Below are 20,616 nucleotides of genomic sequence, written 5' to 3' on the forward strand. Positions count from 1 at the left end.
TCCTTCAGCATTTCTGCCCTACATTCTAGTTTTGCTCTCTTCACCCTTCAAAAGCAGTACATTGCTCTCTACAACTACCTGAAGGGAGGCTGGAGACAGGTGGGGTTAGTCTCTTCTGCCAGGCAACCAGCAACACAACAAGGGGATACAGTCTCAAGTTGTGCCAGGGCAGGTCTAGGCTGGATGTTCAGAGGAAGTTGTTGGCAGAGAGAGTGATTGGCATTGGAATGGGCTGCCCAGGGAGGTGGTGGAGTGGCTGTGGCTGGAGGTGTTGAAGTCAAGCCTGGCTGGGGCACTGAGTGCCATGTTCTGGTTGACTGGACAGGGCTGGGTGCTAGGTTGGACTGGATGATCCTGAAGGTCTCTTATGACCTGGTTGATTCTATGACTCTATGAATGAGCAGTATCACAGCCTGTGAGCAAAGCTCTAGCACAAGCTGTCTTTTACATCTTTACCATTAGGCATTAAGTGCTTCTGGCAAAATCTGCACAAGATAGGTGCAAATGCTGGGGTTTTCTAAGCAGGTGTTGGGGTTACAGAGACAGATAATAGGAAACTGGTGCCTGTGGCCCTGCAGCTTGCTTTCAAAGTCCCAGCAAAACACATTCCTGGCTAAGTGATGAGGAGCAGCAGGGCCTGCACTCTGCTGGTGTCTTTCCAGTCAAGCACCCTACTTCTCTGGGACTTTTTAGCATTGCAGCCTTGGAGACAAGTGAAAAAAAAAAGAACACAAACTACTGAATCTGTGCCAAGTGGGAGAAGAGGCCAAACAGCCTTCTAAGAGCAGAGAAGACAATGATGAGAGAGGAAGAATAAAGGGGCTGAGGGACAGACCTGCTTCAGTCTGAAGTGGGGCTTAGCTAAAACAAATGGTGATGAGATTGCTTTCCAAGTGGGACAGGAGAGGGAGAGAGATTGGGAAAGCAAAAGCATTTATACATTAAATATCTGGGTTAACACTTCCAATTATCCTGGAAACTCCAAAGTTTCCAGGGCATCTCACAGCAGAATGTACAAATGCCTCAGAAAGAGTAAAGGTGTCTCAGATCAGGCAGCACTCCATATGTTTCAGCAGTCTTGATGGGGAGAGAGATGCTTATTCAAGCTGCTAGCCAAAATTCTGCATGCTGGAGGCTCTTAAGGAAGGGAAAGAATTTAGTGTTTGGGCAATGTTGTACTGGTATTTAAATAACCCACCTAAGAAAAATTAACTATAAGACATTTCAAAATGGGGCTTCACAAACTGGAGGAGGAGTTGGGGAAAATAAAAACAGGGTGGGAGGTAGGAAAATACTTTGAGCTGGGCTCTGACTTCACAGAAGCTCAGCAGTGATTCAGTGTGACAGAGCAATCGAGCGCTGCAGTGAAGCTGCACCACAGTCCCACCCTCCCTCTCAACCCAGCACTAAGGCTACCTCCATCCTTTCATGCCTGTGGTCACACTGAGCCAGCCATAGCTGAACTCTGAAGACTGTGCCTTGGGGGTTAGATTTCACCCAGGTAAATTCCCTGCATCAGTGAGCAGTGAGTGGGGAGGTATTTTGGAACAGAGCATCCCCTAAGAAGCACAGAGTTAACCAGGTTGGAGAAGACCTCTGAGATCATCCAGGCCAACCTAGCACCTAATCCTTCTAATTAACTAACCCATGGCACCAAGTGCCTCATCCAGCCTGCTCTCCTGGAATGGGGACTGCACCACCTCCCTGGGCAGCCCATTCCAATGCCAATCACTCTCTCTGCCAACAACTTCCTCCTAACATCCAGCCTAGACCTGCTCCGGCACAGCTTGAGGCTATGTCCTCTTGTCCTGCTGCTGGTTTCCTGGGAGACAAGACCAACCCCATCTGGCTACAGCCTCCCTTCAGGTAGCTGTAGACAGCAATGAGGTCTGCCCTGAGCCTCCTCTTCTGCAGGCTGCACACCCCCAGCTCCCTCAGCCTCACAGGGTTTGTGTTCCAGGCCCCTCACCAGCTTTGTTGCCCTTCTCTGGACCTCAACATCTCTCTAGAATTGAGGGGCCCAGAACTGGACACAGCACTCAAGGTGTGGCCTGAGCAGTGCTGAGTACAGGGGCAGAATAACCTCCCTTGTCCTGCTGGCCACACTGCTCCTGGTCCAGGCCAGGATGCCACTGTCTCTCTTGGCCACCTGGGCACACTGCTGGCCCATGTTCAGGTGCTGTCTGCCAGTAGCCTCAGGTCCCTTTCTTCCTGGCTGCTCTCAGCCACTCTGTCCCCAGCCTGTAGCCCTGCATGAGGTTGTTGTGGCCAATGTGCAGAACCCTGCACTTGGCCTTGTCCAAACTCACAGCACTGGACTGTGCCCATCTATTCAGTCTATCCAGGTCCCTCTGCATCTCAACTTAACTCCAAAAATACATCTAATGGAAAACTCCATCACCTTTGTGCATTTGAAACCTGCAGAGCAATGCTACCAGGCTCTGCAGTGCCTTAGCAGAGCAGTTTCTAGCCAGATCCTGCTCGCTATAAACACTTGAGCAGTGTCTCCTTGCTAGGCTGAGCTGCACTTTACTGCTGAGGTATAACTCATATGTAAGGGTTCCATGGAATCTGCCTGGAGGAATTATTGCTGCACTTAGAGCAAATGGTTCTGCAGGCAATTGGGGGTTTAGTTTTGCTGTAAATCTGGAGCTCCTCTCTGTTGTTTTGTTTCAGCACACAACACACTGGCTGGCTTTTCTTCACCAGGGAGTTGAAAGCTTATTATTTGCAAAGCAAAATAGCTTTGGCTTGCTGAAGTATAAAGGTACCAGTATAAGTCTGCAGCCTTCAAGTATACACTGAGCTGAGAGAGAGAGAGCACAGAGAAAATGAGAGGGGCAGACTCCAAGAGAAGAACCCAGCAAAGACAAACTTCCCCTCTTTGAATCTCTGCTGCCCTTTGACTTGTGCTTGTGATGCTCTATAAGGACCTTGAGATCACAGAACCATGAAGGTTGGCAGAGCCCCTCAGGATCACCAAGTCCATCCTAGAACCCTACTCTACAAGACTCACCCTACAAGGGTGCATATGCCCAAGCACCACATCCAAACCACCCTTAAACACATCCAGAGTGGGTGACTCCACCACCTCCAGAGGCAGCTCATGATGATGGTGGTCCCCAGACCAGCTATCCATCAGATGATTTCATGGACTTTGTGGCCCAGCCCCACAGATCCTGCCTACCTCTGTCTCAGCACAGAGGAAGGGTCCTGAGAGCAGAGGTCTGCTGAGTCTGGGGTGATTTGACAGTGAATGAGTGGGGCAATTCCCTTGGCTCTTGTTTCAACACAAGGGAAAATGAAGTTTTTAACAAGAGTATTTCTGTCAAGCCACCCAAGGAGGCAGGGGAGATACTTGGAGGCTAGGAGGGCCCTGCAAAGGGACCTTGCCAGGCTGGATGGGTGGGCAGAGGCCAATAGGACAAGGTTTAACAAGGCCAAGTGCAGGGTTCTGCACTTTGGCCACAACAACCCCAAGCAGCACTAAAGGCTGGGGACAGAGTGGCTGAGAGCAGCCAGGCAGAGAGGGACCTGGGGGTACTGGTAGAGAGTAGCTGAAGATGAGCCAGCAGTGTGCCTGGGTGGGCACAAGAGCCAATGGCATCCTGGCCTGGATCAGGAACAGTGTGGCCAGCAGGACAAGGGAGGTTATTCTGCCCCTGTACTCAGCACTGGTCAGGCCACACCTTGAGTACTGTATCCAGTTTTGGGCCCGTCAACTCGAGAGAGATGTTGAGGTGCTGGAAGGTGTCCAGAGAAGGGCAGCAAGGCTGGTGAGGGGCTTGGAGCACAGCCCTGTGAGGAGAGGCTGAGGGAGCTGGGGTTGTGCAGCCTGCAGAAGAAGAGGCTCAGGGCAGAGCTCATTGCTGTCTACAGCTACCTGAAGGGAGGCTGTAGCCAGGTGGGGTTGGTCTTGTCTCCCAGGAAACCAGCAGCAGGACAAGAGGACACAGCCTCAAGCTGTGCCAGAGCAGGTCTAGGCTGGCTGTTAGGAGGAAGTTGTTGGCAGAGAGAGTGATTGGCATTGGAATGGGCTGCCCAGGGAGGTGGTGGGGTTGACACCTCTGGAGGTGTTCAAGCAAAGCCTGAATGAGGCACTTAGTGCCATGGTCTGGTTGACTGGGTAGGGCTGGGTGCTAGATTGGACTGGATGAGCTTGGAGGTCTCTTCCAACTTGGTTGATTCTATGATTCTCTGTCTCCCTTTAGGGTGGTCCTGTTTGCCCAAGGCTCCAGGGACAGGACTCTTACCAGCCCCATGGGTAAGTAGTAGTCATGCAGGAAAAGAGTTTGGGTTGATCTTCCACTGCTGGAGCCTGTGGGTAGCATGAGAAACCAAAGTGCTCTCTAGCAGGTAGCAGGAATGTGAAGAAGATTTTGGTGCAACCTGTGTTTAGAGGTCAAGCTATGGTGTTGCCCCACACAGCAGCTGATGCTGTCATGTGAGAGCTGAATTCTTTGGGTTTTTCTTCCTTAGCCAACTACAGCCTTGTTGTGCTACTCTTGAAGCAGTAGTTCCTCCAGCTGGCAAAGCCCGGGCACCTCAGCTTCAATTTTTGTGATCTAACCACTTGGCTCCCCTGCCCAAGGAGCTTATTTGTTTGATATCACAGCTCAGGAAAAGCAGCAATTACAATCAGATCTTCACTGCATAAAGTGGAATTTGAGCTTTCATAGGTGGAGACCTTGGGAGCCTTTTACCCTGCAGCATCCACTGAAGTGCTTTGCATCTGAACGTATTTAAACTCAAATCTAGGAAAGGATTTCTTTTGTCCATGATTTAAGCACATCTTTAAAGACCTCTTAGCACCTACTAACTTTATGCTTGGTGTAAATGTTTCAGCTGTTGCCAGTACGGTTTCATCTGTGTTACCTCCTATTTACCATCTGTTCCTTGAACAGGGCCCCTGTAGTAGATGATGTTTAACATTCACTTAATGAAGAAAAATGAGGCTGTAGCTACAGCTTCTTAGTGAACTGTTGCCTCAGCTCTATCTCTAGTGTCATTTACAGCAGGTGGGAAATGGCAAGGGGTTTTGAGATGGTGGCTCAGCAGCCAAAGGAGGTCATGGTGAGGCCCTCTGGAAGGTCACTCTGCACCTGTCAGGATTACCTAAGGCACTGCTCAGGTATGGTCCTGCTTTCAAGGTGTGCTAATTTGAAGCTAGCTGGAATATTTTGGTGAGAGGAATTAGATTACAGGGTAGGAGAAGGAAGCAATGGTGGTGTCTACTTCACTCATAAGCTTGCTGAGATGGATAAAAGCAGGAACATAAACATAGCTAACAGAGTTGCTCTCTGGCTGCATGCACTTCTCTCCCTAGCTTGCTGTCTGTGTAACTAATCCCTCTGCTTCCTAACCCCCTTGGCCCATTCTCCAAACTCACCTTGAACCTAAGGCAAAGTCTGGGATAAGGCAGAGGGGTGGAAAGGTGGTTGGGAGCCCCTCCTGGGGACTCTGGTTTCTGGGATGGGTGTTGTGTCTCTGTGTTACTCTGTGATCAATGTGACCCATCCATGCTATGCAGTTGAGAAGTGTGCAGGGAGTCCTAAGGCGATGCTCACATGAGACAAGAAGCCTTAGTTGTCAGATGAGAGAGGCTACCTGACCAGTGGCAGCTCAGGTACCTGTGCACCAAAATCTTTGATTCTGGCCTCTTCAAGTCTCTCTCAGTGTGTAGTGATGCCTGACATGGGAACCATGGAGCGGGGCTCTCCTGAAGCATGCCTGTTTGCTCTCAAATCAGGATTTGTATTGATAGAACCTCCTTTGCTAAGCCCTGGACGATCATCAGTCAGGCTGATAGCTGATTCCCTAAAGCTGGAAATGCTGAACTGCCTCTTCTTTCATAAAACTAATCCTGTTGCTAAAAATTCAAGTGGGTTAAATGTCAGTGGGGCTTAACAGGCTTTGGAAGGTCTAAGAGGCTACGTCCTGCTTGCTGTGGCATATGTTATAACTTAGAAGGATTAGCTGATGTGATTTCTGTCCAAAAGCTTCATTTCAAATGAGAGTTTGGGGGCAACATTAACATCCAGAGTCAAAGTTGAACTGCTTTACAAAAAAAAAAAAAACCTGCAGTGAATGTATCATAGTATCATAGTATCATAGTATCATCAGGGTTGGAAGAGACCTCACAGATCATCGAGTCCAACCCTTTACCACAGAGCTCAAGGCCAGACCATGGCACTAAGTGCCACGTCCAGTCCTGCCTTGAACAGCCCCAGGGACGGCGACTCCACCACCTCCCCGGGCAGCCCATTCCAGTGTCCAATGACTCTCTCAGTGAAGAACTTTCTCCTCACCTCGAGTCTAAATCTCCCCTGGCACAGCCTGAGGCTGTGTCCTCTTGTTCTGGTGCTGGCCACCTGAGAGAAGAGAGCAACCTCCCCCTGGCCACAACCACCCCTCAGGTAGTTGTAGACAGCAATAAGATCTCCCCTGAGCCTCCTCTTCTCCAGGCTAACCAATCCCAGCTCCCTCAGCCTCTCCTCGTAGGGCTGTGCTCAAGGCCTCTCCCCAGCCTCGTTGCCCTTCTCTGGACACGCTCAAGCATCTCAACGTCCCTTTTAAACTGGGGAGCCCAGAACTGAACACAGCACTCAAGGTGTGGTCTAACCAGTGCAGAGTACAGGGGCAGAATGACCTCCCTGCTCCTGCTGACCACACCATTCCTGATGCAGGCCAGGATGCCACTGGCTCTCTTGGCCACCTGGGCACACTGCTGGCTCATGTTCAGGCAGGTATCAATCAGTACCCCCAGATCCCTCTCTGTCTGGCTGCTCTCCAGCCACTCTGACCCTAGCCTGTATCTCTCCATGGGGTTGTTGTAGCCAAAGTGCAGCACCCTGCCTACAAGAAAAGATCCAAATCCAGTGTTGGATCAAACTCTGGAGTTCTGAGCACAGGAACAGGTCCAGAGGAGGCTACAACACTGATCCAAGGGCTGGGACACTTCTGCTGTGGGGACAGGCTGAGAGATCAGCCTGGAGAGGTGAAGGGTCCAAGCAGACCACATGGAGGCCTTCCAGTGCTTAAAAGGGACTGTAAGAAAGTTCCAAGGAGACCTCTTGGAGGCCTTCCAGTGCTTGAAGTGGGCTGTAAGAAAGGCAGGCAGGGATATTTTAGCAGGGCCTGTTGCAACAGGTCATGGTTTCAAAGCATGCTCTAGTTGACTACATAGGGCTGGGTGCTAGGTTGGCCTGGATGAGCTTGGAGGTCTCTTCCAACTTGGTTGATTCTATGAATAAGATGAGGCTGGGGAGGTTTAGATTGGGCATTAGGAAAAAGGTATTTATGGGGACAGTGGTCAGGGACTGGAATGAGCTGCCCAGAGAGGTGGTGGAGTCACCCAGCCTGGATGTGTTTAAGGGTGGTTTGGATGTGGTGCTTGGGGATGTGGCTTAAGGTGACTCTTGTAGAGTAGGGTTCTAGGTTGGACTTGGTGATCCTGAGTGGCTTTGCCTACCTGTGGATGCCTCTGTGTGAAATGAGACAACCTAAAACTCAGGAGCCCTGAATCTGTGTTCACATCCAGAGAATCCCAGCTTAGCTGAAGAATGTGTGGTTGCTTCCCAAGAATCCCAGCTTACCAAAAGAATCCTGAAGAATGTGTGCTTGCTTCCCAAGAATTCCAGCTTAGCAGATGAATCCTAAGTGCACACACCTGAGGGTGCTTTGGGTCCTGGTATGTCACAGTGAGGGAGAGATATCAGCTCCGTGCTAGTTTGGATATTTCTTCCATGCCTCACAGAGAACAAACAAATAAGAAGAAAGTAAAAATGTGCAGATGAATCATCCCAGAATATGCTGCAGCAAAACAAAAATGATTAAAGGAAAAGAAAAATATTCCTTTGTTTATAGTAGTAAAGAAAATCTCAACAAACAAACTTCTTTAGCGATCATAGGAGTGCAGTTCACAGCCTGGGTCATGAGAGCTGTTTCCAGAGGAATTCCTGGAAGAAATTCCTCACAACCCCAGTATGTGAGAGTATGGCAAAGTCTCCAGCTGACTGCAGGGCCAGCACACACCACCACTGTGTCTGCTTCTTCATAGGATCAGTCAGGGTTGGAAGGGATCACAAGGATCATCCAGTTCCAACCTCCTTGCTATGGGCAGGGACACCTCACACTAGATCAGGCTGGCCACAGCCTCAGCCAGCCTGGCCTTAAATACCTCCAGGGATGAGGCTTCCACCACCTCCCTGGCCAACCCCTTCCAGGCTCTCACCACTCTCATGATGAACAACTTCTTTCTAACCTCCAGGCTGAATCTACCCATTTCCAGCTTTGTTCCATTCCCCCCAGTCCTATCACTCCCTGACAGCCTGAAAGGCCCTTCCCCAGCTTTCTTGTAGCCCCCTTCAGATATTGAAAGGCCACAAGAAGGTCACCTGGGAGCCTTCTCCTCTCCAGGCTGAACTCCCTCAGTCTCTCCTCACAGCAGAGCAGCTCCAGCCCTCTGCTCATCCTCGTGGCCCTTCTCTGGACACCTTCCAGCACATCCATAGCCCTCTTGCACCCATCCCTGGAGTTGAGAGGAGGCTGGATGAGGCACTTAGTGCTATGGGCTAGTTAATTAGAAGGGTTAGGTGATAGGTTGGGCTCAATGATCCCAGAGGTCTCCTCCAGCCTGGTTAATTTTGTGGTTGTGTGGTTTAGTTTGTCTCAGTCTTTTGCAAAGTGGGCAAATAACTGCTTAGGAAGCAAGGACAAAGCACAAAGCCTCCCTGTTCTGAAGAGCAGATGCCCCAATCTCCTCATAACTGCACCCAGTTTAGCATGAACTTCCTCCTGTTCACTGCAGCTCCCCTTGGAACCATCACCTTAGTCCTCTGTGATTCCCAGGCACTGTGAATGCTCAGTCCCAAACAGAAGAGCTGGGAATAGTAAATTGTCTAAGAAGCTGCTTCAGAATCACTTTTAAATGGTTAGTTTCAAATCCTGGGCCTGCCAGCCAAGAACAAGGCTGAGTTTTGAATGCAGTGGAAATGTCTAATTTTAACAGCTGAACTAGATGGAACTAAGCATGTAGTGAGCCAGTACAAATGCAGCAGAGATGGGCCAATAAAGATCACCTAATGAGCATTAGGTTGCCTCCTCTGGCCACAAAGCATAAACCAAAGAGCTCCTAACATTATGCACCAGGAAATGCCCAGCCCTAAGTTTTTCAACATCAAACTCCAGTGCAGAAATTGGGATCTTATATTTACTAGCACTGATGCCACCAGGCAAGCCTTGCATGAGCATCAAGGAATCAGCCAGCCTAGTTTTTCTCTGTCTTGAAAGCAAGTGAAGAGAGCCCTGGGAGTACTTCCAGATGTTAACTGAAGCTGCCACATTTCACAAATTCAGCCTTTGCTGTTTAAGGCCATTTAGAGAGCTTTGGAGGGAGCACAGGGGATGGTGTTATTAAAAGGTAGGGAGGAGCATTTCATTTTTACAGCAAATTAAAGACAGGACTTTGGGGTTGGAGATTTTTTTTCTTTTAACATCTGTAGCCCAAAATAGAAAAGAAAAAATCCTTCCAGTTACCTAGAACTAAATAAGTTATAAGTGATAGAATCTTAGAATCAGGCAGGGTTGGAAGGCACCACAAGGATCAGCCAGTTCCAGCCCCAATGCCATGAGCAGGGACACCCTACCCTAGAGCAGGCTGCCCACAGCCTCATCCAGCATGGCCTGAAACACCTCCAGCCATGGGGCCTCAACCACCTCCCTGGGCAACCCATTCCAGGCTCTCACCACTCTCATGCTCAACAACTTCCTCCTCACATCCAGTCTGAACCTCCCCATCTCCAGCTTTGCTCCATTCCCCCCAGTCCTGGCACTCCCTCAGAGCCTAAAAAGTCCCTCCCCAGCCTTTTTGTAGCCCACTTCAGATCCTGGAAGGCCACAATAAGGTCACCTGGGAGCCTCCTCTTCTCCAGCCTGCACAGCCCCAACTCTTTCAGTCTGTCCTCACAGCAGAGGTGCTCCCTTCTGCAAGTTTTAAGTTGTGGTGCTTAAGGCTATTGTTTAAGGTGAATCTTGTAGAGGGAGGTGGTGGAGTCGCTGTCCCTGGAGGTGTTGAAGAAAAGCCTGGATGAGGCACTTAGTGCCATGGTCTAGTTGATTGACAGGGCTGGGTGCTAGGTTGGACTGGATGATCTTGGAGGTCTCTTCCAACCTGGTTGATTCTATGACTTGGTGAACCTTAGAGGCATTGCCAGCCTGGATGTTTCTGTGATTCCAGTGTCTAAAGGGGGGCTACAGGAAGGCTGGGGAGGGACTATTTGCAAGGTCTTGTAATGACAGGATGAGGAGGAATGGGTTTAAACTGGCAGAGGGGAGATTTAAATGAGATACTAGGAAGAAGTTCTTTCTGGTGAGGGTGGTAAGACACTGGCACAGGTTGCCCAGGGAGGTTATGGAGCACAGAATCAGAGAATGTGATCAAAGATCACAACCTCCCTGTAGGTGTTCAGGACCAGGTTGGATGAGGCCTTGAATAATCTGTTCCATGGGAGGTGTCCCTGCCTCTTTTGGGAGGTTAGAACTGGATGAGCTTTGAGATCCCTTCCAACCTAAAAACCATTCTAGAAGTCCACTGTTTCATTAATAGATTTACACCACAAAACACGTCCTGGATGTAGCAAGTTGCAAGGCATCGAAACCTTCAGCTGAGTCTGACCTTATTGTCAAGGTCACATAATTTATTAGTACTTAGGCTGCCATGCTTAGTGCAGCAAACTCTGTGATCATTTGAGTATCACTTTCCAAATAAAACCAGGAATTAGAGAATGGCTTCTCAGAAGTATTGTAGGAAAGGAATGTCCCTGTAGCTGTGCAGCTAGGAGCCTACAACCAGTCTAGAGCAAAGCAGACAGCAGTGTGTGCTGCTGGGATGCTTCATACAGCACTTGCTGTCTCAAGAGTAGAATATACACAGTTAAGAAGGGAGGGGGGAAGAGTAGAACATACACAGTTAATAAGAAGGGAGGGAGGAAGACTAGAACATACACAGCTAATAAGAAGGGAGGGAGGAAGAGTAGAATATACACAGTTAAGAAGGGAGGGGGGAAGAGTAGAACATACACAGTTAATAAGAAGGGAAGGGGGAAGAGTAGAACATACACAGTTAATAAGAAGGGAAGGGGGAAGAGTAGAACATACACAGTTAATAAGAAGGGAGGAGGGAAAAGTAGAACATACACAGTTAATAGGAAGGGAAGGGGGAAGAGTAGAACATACACAGTTAATAAGAAGGGAAGGGGGAAGAGTAGAACATACATAGTTAATAAGAAGGAAAGGAGGAAGAGTAGAACATACACACTTAATAAGGAGGGAGATCTGGAACACTTGGACATTAAAATAGCAGTATTGGCATTTAAGATGAAGCTGAACTATTTCCTTTACTCTAAAGTTCGATGTAGTTGGATGAGAGCTGGAAAGAATGATCAGCCTATTTAACAATTAACATGCTCTGTATTTTCCATTAACAGGCTGTGAAAGAGCCAACTCAGCTTGGGTAGCCTTGAGCTTGCCTAGTTCTGATTAACTGATATCTTTGATGCAAATATTAACTTCACTCCTGGCATCTTACAGTCTCATCATGGGCTAGGTGGAGATGAAGACTGAATGGATTGAGTAGCTCAAGTTCTGCTGAGGATTGTAGCTGTGCAGTGAAATGTGCTTGCTCCAAGCAACAAAACAGGGGAAACAATAGAGAGAACAATCCCTTGGCTGCTTGGTTACACAGCACCATAATCCTGTGGAGTGACAAAGAAATTTTATGGCAACTGGCAAGCACCCAGGAGCTTTAATGCTCACTCCATGAGACATTTCATAGAATAGAATCATAGAATCAACCAGGTCGGAAGAGACCTCCAAGATCATCCAGTCCAAACTAGCACCCAGCCCTATCCAATCAACCAGACCATGGCACTAAGTGCCTCATCCAGTCTTCTCTGGCAGGAGCTTTAATGCTCACTCCATGAGAGATTTCATAGAATAGAATCATACAATCAACCAGGTTGGAAGAGACCTCCAAGCTCATCCAGTCCAACCTAGCACCCAGTCCTATCCAATCAACTAGACCATGGCACTAAGTGCCCCATTCAGTCTTCTCTGGCAACCCCACCACCTCCCTGGACAGCCCATTCCAATGGCAAATCATTCTTTCCAGGGAGGGAGCATCCACAACCTCCCTGGGCAACCTGTGCCAGTGTCTCACCAGCCTCACTGGAAAGAACCCTTCCCTAACATCCAGTTTGAGTCTCTCCTCTGCCACTTTCAACCCATTACCCTTCATCCTGTCATTACAAGTCCATCACCAAGTATGAGTGCATCACCAAGTCCAACCTACAACCCTAGCCTACAAGATTCACCTCAATCCTCCATTCTAGTTATTAATAACTTTGAGATATTTATTAGTAACTCTGAGAAAATGATATTGTGCAGAAGAAAAAATGACCCCACCTGTTCTTGCCATCCAGGTGCTTGAGAGAACACAGCTGCTGAGCTTCAGGGACTAAGAGAAGACATTGTAGTTGCCTGCTGCAGCTAGATACAAGATCTTTAGGGGTTCCAAAACCTGCAGGAAAACATGGAGGAGAGAGGAAATAAATAATTTCTAGGGAAAGAAAAGCAGTCAGACCTCTTTAGAGTTTTGCACTCCCAACAAGGGAGAGTACATGCAAGCCCAGTTGGCTTTTTACAGACAATATTACTATCAGAGGTGATTTCTTCTCAGCCAAGTATTAAGCTTGTTTTAGCAGAAAGAAATCAACATGATCTACAAGACAGAGCCTGTGGACCTTTAAAGCACAGACTGCTACACATAGAAGAGCAGCTGGTGCTGGGAAGGGCACTGTAGGACTTGAAGGGATCCATCATTCCTTCTCAAAAGCTGCAATCAAGTCATTCCTCTGGTGTTGATTCTAATGGAAGGAATTTTATCTCCTATTTTTATCCTCCTAGTCTGTGAGAGTGGCATTTGATCAGTGAACATTTGCCTGTAAATACCTTACCAGTGCCTGCATGGGCAAGTTTTGAGCTAGTGTGAGTAAAACCCTTCACAGCTGAGACACAAGAGCACTGGTTTTGGATGGGGAAGGTTCCTTTCTCATCACTCTGGTGGGAATTTGGCATCCTGAGCTTTGCAACAACATGAAAAAGTCTCAACCTGAGATGAGCTCAGAGAGGAGAAGGCTCCTAGGTGGCCTTATTGTGGCCCCTCAGTGGCTCAGCCCACAAGAAAGCAGGGAAGGGACTTTTTAGGCTGTCAGGTAGCGATAGGACTGGGGGGAATGGAACAAAGATAGAAATGGATAGAGTCAGAGTGGAGGTTAGGAAGAAGTTCTTCAGCATGAGGGTAGTGAAACCTTGGAATGGGTTGCCCAGGGAGGTGGTGGAAGCCTCATCCCTGGAGATGTTTAAGACCAGGGGGGATGAGGCTGAGGACAGCCTGATCTAGTGTGAGGTGTCCCAGGCCATAGCAGGGGGGTTGGAATTGGATGACCCTTGTGGTCCCTTCCAACCCTGACTGATTCTGTGTTGATCTGTTGGAAGGTAGGAGAGCCCTGCAGAGGGACCTTGACAGACAGGATGGGTGGGCAGAGGCCAATGGGATGAGGTTTAACAAGGCCAAGTGCAGGGTTCTGCACTTTGGCCACAACAACCCCAAGCAGTGCTACAGGCTGGGGACTGAGTGGCTGAGAGCAGCCAGGAAGAAAGGGACCTGAGGATACTGGTAGAGAGTAGCTGAACATGAGCCAGCAGTGTGCCCAGGTGGCCAAGAGAGCCAATGGCATCCTGGCCTGGATCAGGGACAGTGTGGCCAGCAGGACAAGGGAGGTTATTCTGCCCCTGTACTCAGCAGGTGTGCTCAAGCCACACCTTGAGTGCTGTGTCCAGTTCTGGGCTCCTCAACTCAAGAGAGATGTTGAGGTGCTGGAAGGTGTCCAGAGAAGGGTGACAAAGCTGGTGAGGGGCCTGGAACACAAACCCTATGATAAATTCTAGGATAAATCTAACAGCACCCAAATAGATCAGAGGATGGAAAACCTTCTGAGATCACAGCACAAAGAGCAGTGGGGGAGGCAGAGGGCCCAGCAGCAGCAGTCAGTGTCATGGGTATGCCAGCAGTGCATATAGGCAGTGCTTTAAGCTCTGGGAAGGCTCACACCAGACAGTGGTGCACAAAGAAAGGCTGTGTGTTTGCCTTTTGAAAGAGGGAAAAGAGCTCTGGAATTAAATAGATGACTTTGGGATTCTTGCCACAGTAAATCTCTCCTAAATCCTTTCACCCCACTCCAAGGGTGGGAGTGGGAGGCACAGGATGCAGCAGGGTTAGCCAAGACTTCCATTTCTCCCAGGAGGACTGGGATTGCTTGAGCTGCTAGGATGAGGAGCATGGGTTTAGGCAGCATGTTTGGAACAGCACTTGTGGCACTTGGTGCCATGGTCTAGCCTTGAGCTCTGTGGTAAAGGGTTGGACTTGATGATCTGTGAGGTCTCTTCCAACCTTGGTGATACTGTGATACTGTGCTAGGTAATATAGATTGCCTAAAGTGCCAGTAGCCTGTTTTCTGCAGCATATATGCCATGGCTATGCCATTTCTGAAGGAAGAGGGGGGAGAAAACCCACACTTCAGTCTACAACTACCTGAAGGGAGGCTGTAGCCAGGTGGGGCTGGGCTCTTCTGCCAGGCAACCAGCAGCAGAACAAGTCTCAGGTTGTGGCAGGGGAGGTCTAGGCTGGATGTTAGGAGGAAGTTGTTGGCAGAGAAAGTGATTGGCATTGGAATGGGCTGCCCAGGGAGGTGGTGGAGTCGCTGTCCCTGGAGGTGGTCAAGAAAAGACTGTATGAGGCATTTAGTGCCATGGTTTGGTTGATTGGCTAGGGCTGGGTGCTAGGTTGGCCTGGATGATCTTGGAGGTCTCTTCCAACCTGGTTGATTCTATGATTCAAGTTGTTAAAGAGAACAGACACAAAATACCTGCACAGTGTGAGTTCTGCTGCCCCACTGGAGATACTGGGAGCTGGTTGTGCCTGAGGATCCTGAATGATCTCTTCTTCCCTCTTCTGATATCAATGCTAAGCACTTCCTAAAGTTATGCTACATCAAGACAGGAATCACTGGAAACCTGCTGCTTAATCAGTTGTGACTTCTTTCTGGTATTTAGTGGAAACAACTTTCTTGTAGTGGATAAAAAACCCTCAACATTGAAACTGAGCTCTGTATTATTCAGGTAGTCTGTAGATATAGAGGGTAGCAGAATGTCACAGAATCATTCAGGCTGGAAAAGATCCTCAAGATCAACATGAAGTACAACACGACTAAGTGCAAGGTCCTGCCTCTGAGTCGAGGCAATCCCAAGTACCAATAAAAGCTGGGCAGTGCCTGCCTTGAGGGCAGCCCTGAGGAGAGGGACTTGAGGGTGCTGGTGGATGAGAAGCTCAATCTGAGCTGTCAGTGTGCTCAGTGTGTCGGAGCCTGGGCTGCAGCAAGAGCAATGTGGGCAGCAGGGTGAGAGAAGCGACCCTCTCCCTCTGCTCCACACTGGTGAGACTCCACCTGGAGTACTGCATCCAGTTCTGGTGCTCCTGGGACAAGAGGGCTATGGAGGTGCTGAAAGGTGTCCAGAGAAGGGCCACGGGGATGAGCAGAGGGCTGGAGCTGCTTTGCTGTGAGGAGAGACTGAGGGAGTTGGGGCTGTTCAGTCTGGAGAGGAGAAGGCTCCCAGGTGGCCTTATTGTGGCCTTTCAGTATCTGAAGGGGGCTACAAGAAAGCTGGGGAGGGACTTTTTAGGCTGTCAGGGAGTGATAGGACTGGGGATGGTGGTGGAACAAAGCTGGAAATGGGCAGACTCAGACTGGGTGTTAGGAAGAAGCTCTTCCGCATCAGGGTGGTGAGACCTTGGCACAGGTTGCCCAGAGAGGTGGTGGAAGCCTTATTCCTGAAGGTGTTTAAGGCCAGGCTGGGTGAGGCTGTGGACAGCCTGACCTAGTGTGAGGTGTCCCTGCCCATGGCAGAGGAGTTGGAACTGGATGATCCTTGTGGTCCCTTCCAACCCTGCCTGATTCTATGATCAAGTCCAACCCACATCCATACTCTACAAGGCTCACCCAAAACCATATCCTTAAGTACCACATCCAAAGGACTTTAAAACACATGCAGGGTTGGTGACTCCACCACCTCCCTGGGCAGATCTGCTGCTCTTTACAGTCACAAGGAATTACCAGGTGACTTCAAGGACAAACCTGATCCATAGAAACGTTTAGAAGAATCACAGAATGACAGAAACATGCAGGATGGCAGAGGTCCTCAGGAGCACAGAAACATGCAGGGTGGCAGAGGTCCTCAGGAGCACAGAAACATGCAGGGTGGCAGAGCTCCTCAGGAGCACAGAAACATGCAGGTTGGCAGAGGTCCTCAGGAACACAGAAACATGCAGGGTGGCAGAGCTCCTCAGGAGCACAGAAACATGCAGGGTGGCAGAGGTCCTCAGGAGCACAGAAACATGCAGGATGGCAGAGGTCCTCAGGAGCACAGAAACATGCAGGTTGGCAGAGGTCCTCAGGAACACAGAAACATGCAGGGTGGCAGAGCTCCTCAGGAGCACAGAAACATGCAGGATGGCAGAGCTCCTCAGGAGCACAGAAACATGCAGGTTGGCAGAGCTCCTCAGGAGCACAGAAACATGCAGGATGGCAGAGCTCCTCAGGAGCACAGAAACATGCAGGATGGCAGAGCTCCTCAGGAGCACAGAAACATGCAGGATGGCAGAGCTCCTCAGGAGCACAGAAACATGCAGGTTGGCAGAGCTCCTCAGGAACACAGAAACATGCAGGATGGCAGAGCTCCTCAGGAGCACAGAAACATGCAGGATGGCAGAGCTCCTCAGGAGCACAGAAACATGCAGGGTGGCAGAGCTCCTCAGGATCACTAAACATGCAGGATGGCAGAGCTCCTCAGGAGCACAGAAACATGCAGGTTGGCAGAGGTCCTCAGGAGCACAGAAACATGCAGGATGGCAGAGGTCCTCAGGAGCACAGAAACATGCAGGATGGCAGAGCTCCTCAGGATCACTAAACATGCAGGTTGGCAGAGCTCCTCAGGAACACAGAAACATGCAGGTTGGCAGAGCTCCTCAGGATCACAGAAACATGCAGGTTGGCATCACCAAGTCCAACCTAGAACCCTACTCTACAAGATTCACCTCAAACCATATCCCTTAGCATCACATCCAAACCACCCTTAAACACATCCAGGCTGGGTGGCTCCACCACCTCCCTGGGCAGCTCATTCCAGTCCCTGACCACGGTCTCCATGAAAAACTTCTTCCTTATGTCCATGTAATGGAATGGATGAAGTGACACAGAACCTGCAGGTGAGTTTAAGTTGTAAACCATAGAATGAATGACAGAATGGTTTAGGTTGGAAGGGACCTCAAAGCTCACCCAGTTCCAACCCCTCGCCTTAGGCAGGGACACCTCCCACTAGAATGTCTTTGTGCACATGGGGTTATTTATACCCCTTTTAATGCAGCCCCAGCTCCAATCACTGCTATTTTAAACTTCTCCTTCTTCTTTTCAACTTAAAAAAACCCAAAGAATTCCTTGGGTTGGTTGCCAGATGTGTCCCAGCCATGCAGGCTGTCGTGCAAGAGATCAGTCATTGGAAGTGGGTGCATGACAAAGAGCAGGGAAAAAGAACTCTTCCCACAAAAGCAGACAGGATAGGGGATGTGTTTTCCAGTGACTGTAAGCCACACAATCAGCTGGCTGCTTTCACTCCTTCCCTCTTTATATATATCACCATGGAGGGTGTGCTACATGCCCTGAACTACCCCCAGGAACAGCCTTTTAACGAGCCACAGCTCATATGCTCCTATTCATATGGTGAGAGAGCATGATGTTAACATTCAGATTTGGAAGCCTCCAAACCCTGTGTTGGCCTCATGGAAATAATTATGAGGGCAGTAAAGCTGCAGAAAAACTGATTTCCAGAAGCCTGAGTGACACAAGGAGTCACCAAGTTCCACCATCTTTTACCTCACTCACTTAACCTGTTCAGAAAGGTCTCTAGGGTAAGGAGTGAACTCATGCCTTGGTTTCTGTGACAGGCCAATTTGGTTTTAATTTAGTACTGCTAAGGAGTTACCTTTTGAGCTGATCAGAAGAGATGGGGGGGGGGGGGAATAATGAGAGAGAACAACCAGACACAATTAATTAGTCTGTTGGAGGTTGATGTCAAAGGCAAGTTCCAATTACAGCACAAACAATCAGAGTGGTTGTTTTAGCCTAAGATGAATACACTTGGTCTAACACTAGACAGGTTGATCTATGCCTGTATGGAGGAGTCACTATCACAGAATATTAGCCACAGAATGCTCAGAGGAAGTAATCAGAGTAATTAGCTATGGCTGAGATGCTCACAGTGAAGGTCACAGTGAAGCCAGGACAGTTTTGGTCTCTTCCAGCAATCCTGAGGGATGAGCCAGGAGCCAACCAGCCTTGCTGGCTCCCCAAATGGTCCCTGTGCATAAAACATGACAGGAGTGGACACAAGGTTGTGGTCTGTCTAGAAATATCATTACACCAAGTTATCAGACTGGGAGCAGCAGCTCACTGGGGGTTTCTGGAGCCAACCAAGAGAAGAAGCTTGCTCTTCAGAGCCTGATGTGATGGGGTTTCTGGAGCCAACCAAGAGAAGAAGCTTGCTCTTCAGAGCCTGATGTGATGGGGTTTCTGGAGCCAACCAAGAGAAGAAGCTTGCTCTTCAGAGTCTGATGTGATGGGGTTTCTGGAGCCAACCAAGAGAAGAAGCTTGCTCTTCAGAGTCTGATGTGATGGGGTTTCTGGAGCCAACCAAGAGAAGAAGCTTGCTCTTCAGAGCCTGATGTGATGGGGTTTCTGGAGCCAACCAAGAGAAGAAGCTTGCTCTTCAGAGTCTGATGTGATGGGGTTTCTGGAGCCAACCAAGAGAAGAAGCTTGCTCTTCAGAGCCTGATGTGATGGGGTTTCTGGAGCCAACCAAGAGAAGAAGCTTGCTCTTCAGAGCCTGATGTGTTTCTCCATCTCTAGCACAAATGTCTGCTCTGAGGCACAGGGACTGATTCCTCAAGTAAGAGCCAGCAATGCAGTGCTGAGGTAAGAGGTTGCAAGACTCGAGCAAATTCAGGTGCAAAGGGCAGGGACACCTCACACTAGATCAGGATGTCCACAGCCCCATCCAGCCTGGCCTTAAGCACCTCCAGGGATGAGGCCTCCACCACCTCTCTGGGCAACCCATTCCAGGCTCTCAGCACCCTCATGCTGAAGAACTTCTTCCTAACATCCAATCTGAATCTACCCATTTCTAGCCTTCTTCCATTCCCCCCCAGTCCTATCACCCCCTGACAGCCTAAAAAATCCCTCCTCAGCTTTCTTGTGGGCCCCTTTAAGACACTGAAGGGCCACAATAAAGCCACCTGGGAGCCTTCTCCTCTCTGTTTGGGGTTGTTGTGGCCAAAGTGTAGAACCCTTCACTTAGCCTTGTTCAATCTCATCCCCTTGGCCTCTGCCCACTCATCCGGCCTGTCCAGGTCCCTCTGCAGGGCTCTTACCCTCCAACAGATCAAGACCTGCTCCTAGCTTGATGTCATCTGCCAACTTACTGATGCTGGACTCAATCCCCTAGCCCAGATCATCATAAAGACATCATAGAGAAATGTTGCACTCTCTATTCACTTTCCCAGGTAGAGTTAATGCAAGCTCTGAAGCACTGCTGGAACTGGTGTGGTGGGAGAAAGGGATACATGCTGCAAGGAGGATGAAAGCCTACAGAGTAAAAAGCACCAGGGGATGTGGTCAGGTGCTCTGTGAGTGATGGATCACCTGGTTCCTGCTTGGCCTGTTTGTGTGGGCTTCTTTGGTGGCAGACAGCAGTTTTATCAGCACTGCAGGGTTCAGCTGGGATAAGCATTCTGACTTGATCAAAATCTGGATGGCAAATCTTCTCAGCAGAGGTGTTCATCAGATCTGTGGTGGATTACAGGCTGGGATGGTCAGAAGAAGCTGAGATTAGCCTCCTGGTAGTCTCTGCCTTTGGAAAGAGATGCAGAAAGAGCATCACATTTAATAAGCATCGTTCAGACACCTCAGTAGCTAAGGAGATTTTTAACCAGGCCAGGCTGGATTGGGCTCTGAGCAACCTGATCCAGTGGCAGGAGACTTAGAACTAGATGATGCTTGAGGTCCCTTCCAGCCCTGACAATTGTATGAGTGCACACTAGAGGGACCATGAAGCCTACTGCTATGTAACTGGGGGGCCTGCTGGCCCCCTGGCCTTTGATCCCCTCCACCATTCACCCAGTGCACACCATGAGGACTCACCAGTGATGAGAGGAGGAGGATCCCTCTGCCCAGTTGGGCATAGCTTAGGGCTTCTGCCTTACCTGGGGGGATTAAAAAGGGGAGTGGGCAGAGAGGGCAAAGTGGCCACACCTGGAGTGGGAGGAGACTTCAACAGAGTCCAGGTGCTGTGAGTTTGGAGGGGAAAAGGGGGCAAAATGGGGCAGGTAGGGTAGAAAAGGGTCAGATATGGTGTTCTGGGGTGATCTGGTACAGGTGGTCCTGCTCTGGC

The 20,616-nt window shown here is 49.4% G+C and overlaps 1 long non-coding RNA gene across 1 annotated transcript; it reads right to left on the reverse strand.

The window, feature by feature from the left end:
• Positions 1-7,601: 7,601 nt before the first annotated feature.
• Positions 7,602-20,067, reverse strand: LOC135175872 (uncharacterized). Its single transcript, XR_010302487.1, has 3 exons — positions 19,869-20,067; positions 12,463-12,577; positions 7,602-7,749 (listed from the first exon to the last, which is right to left on the reverse strand). It is a non-coding gene; the product is annotated as an uncharacterized LOC135175872 (long non-coding RNA).
• Between the last annotated feature and the right edge of the window lie 549 nt (positions 20,068-20,616).

This window comes from Pogoniulus pusillus, chromosome 6 (genome assembly GCF_015220805.1).
Source record: "Pogoniulus pusillus isolate bPogPus1 chromosome 6, bPogPus1.pri, whole genome shotgun sequence".
Classification (NCBI taxonomy): Eukaryota; Metazoa; Chordata; class Aves; order Piciformes; family Lybiidae; genus Pogoniulus; species Pogoniulus pusillus.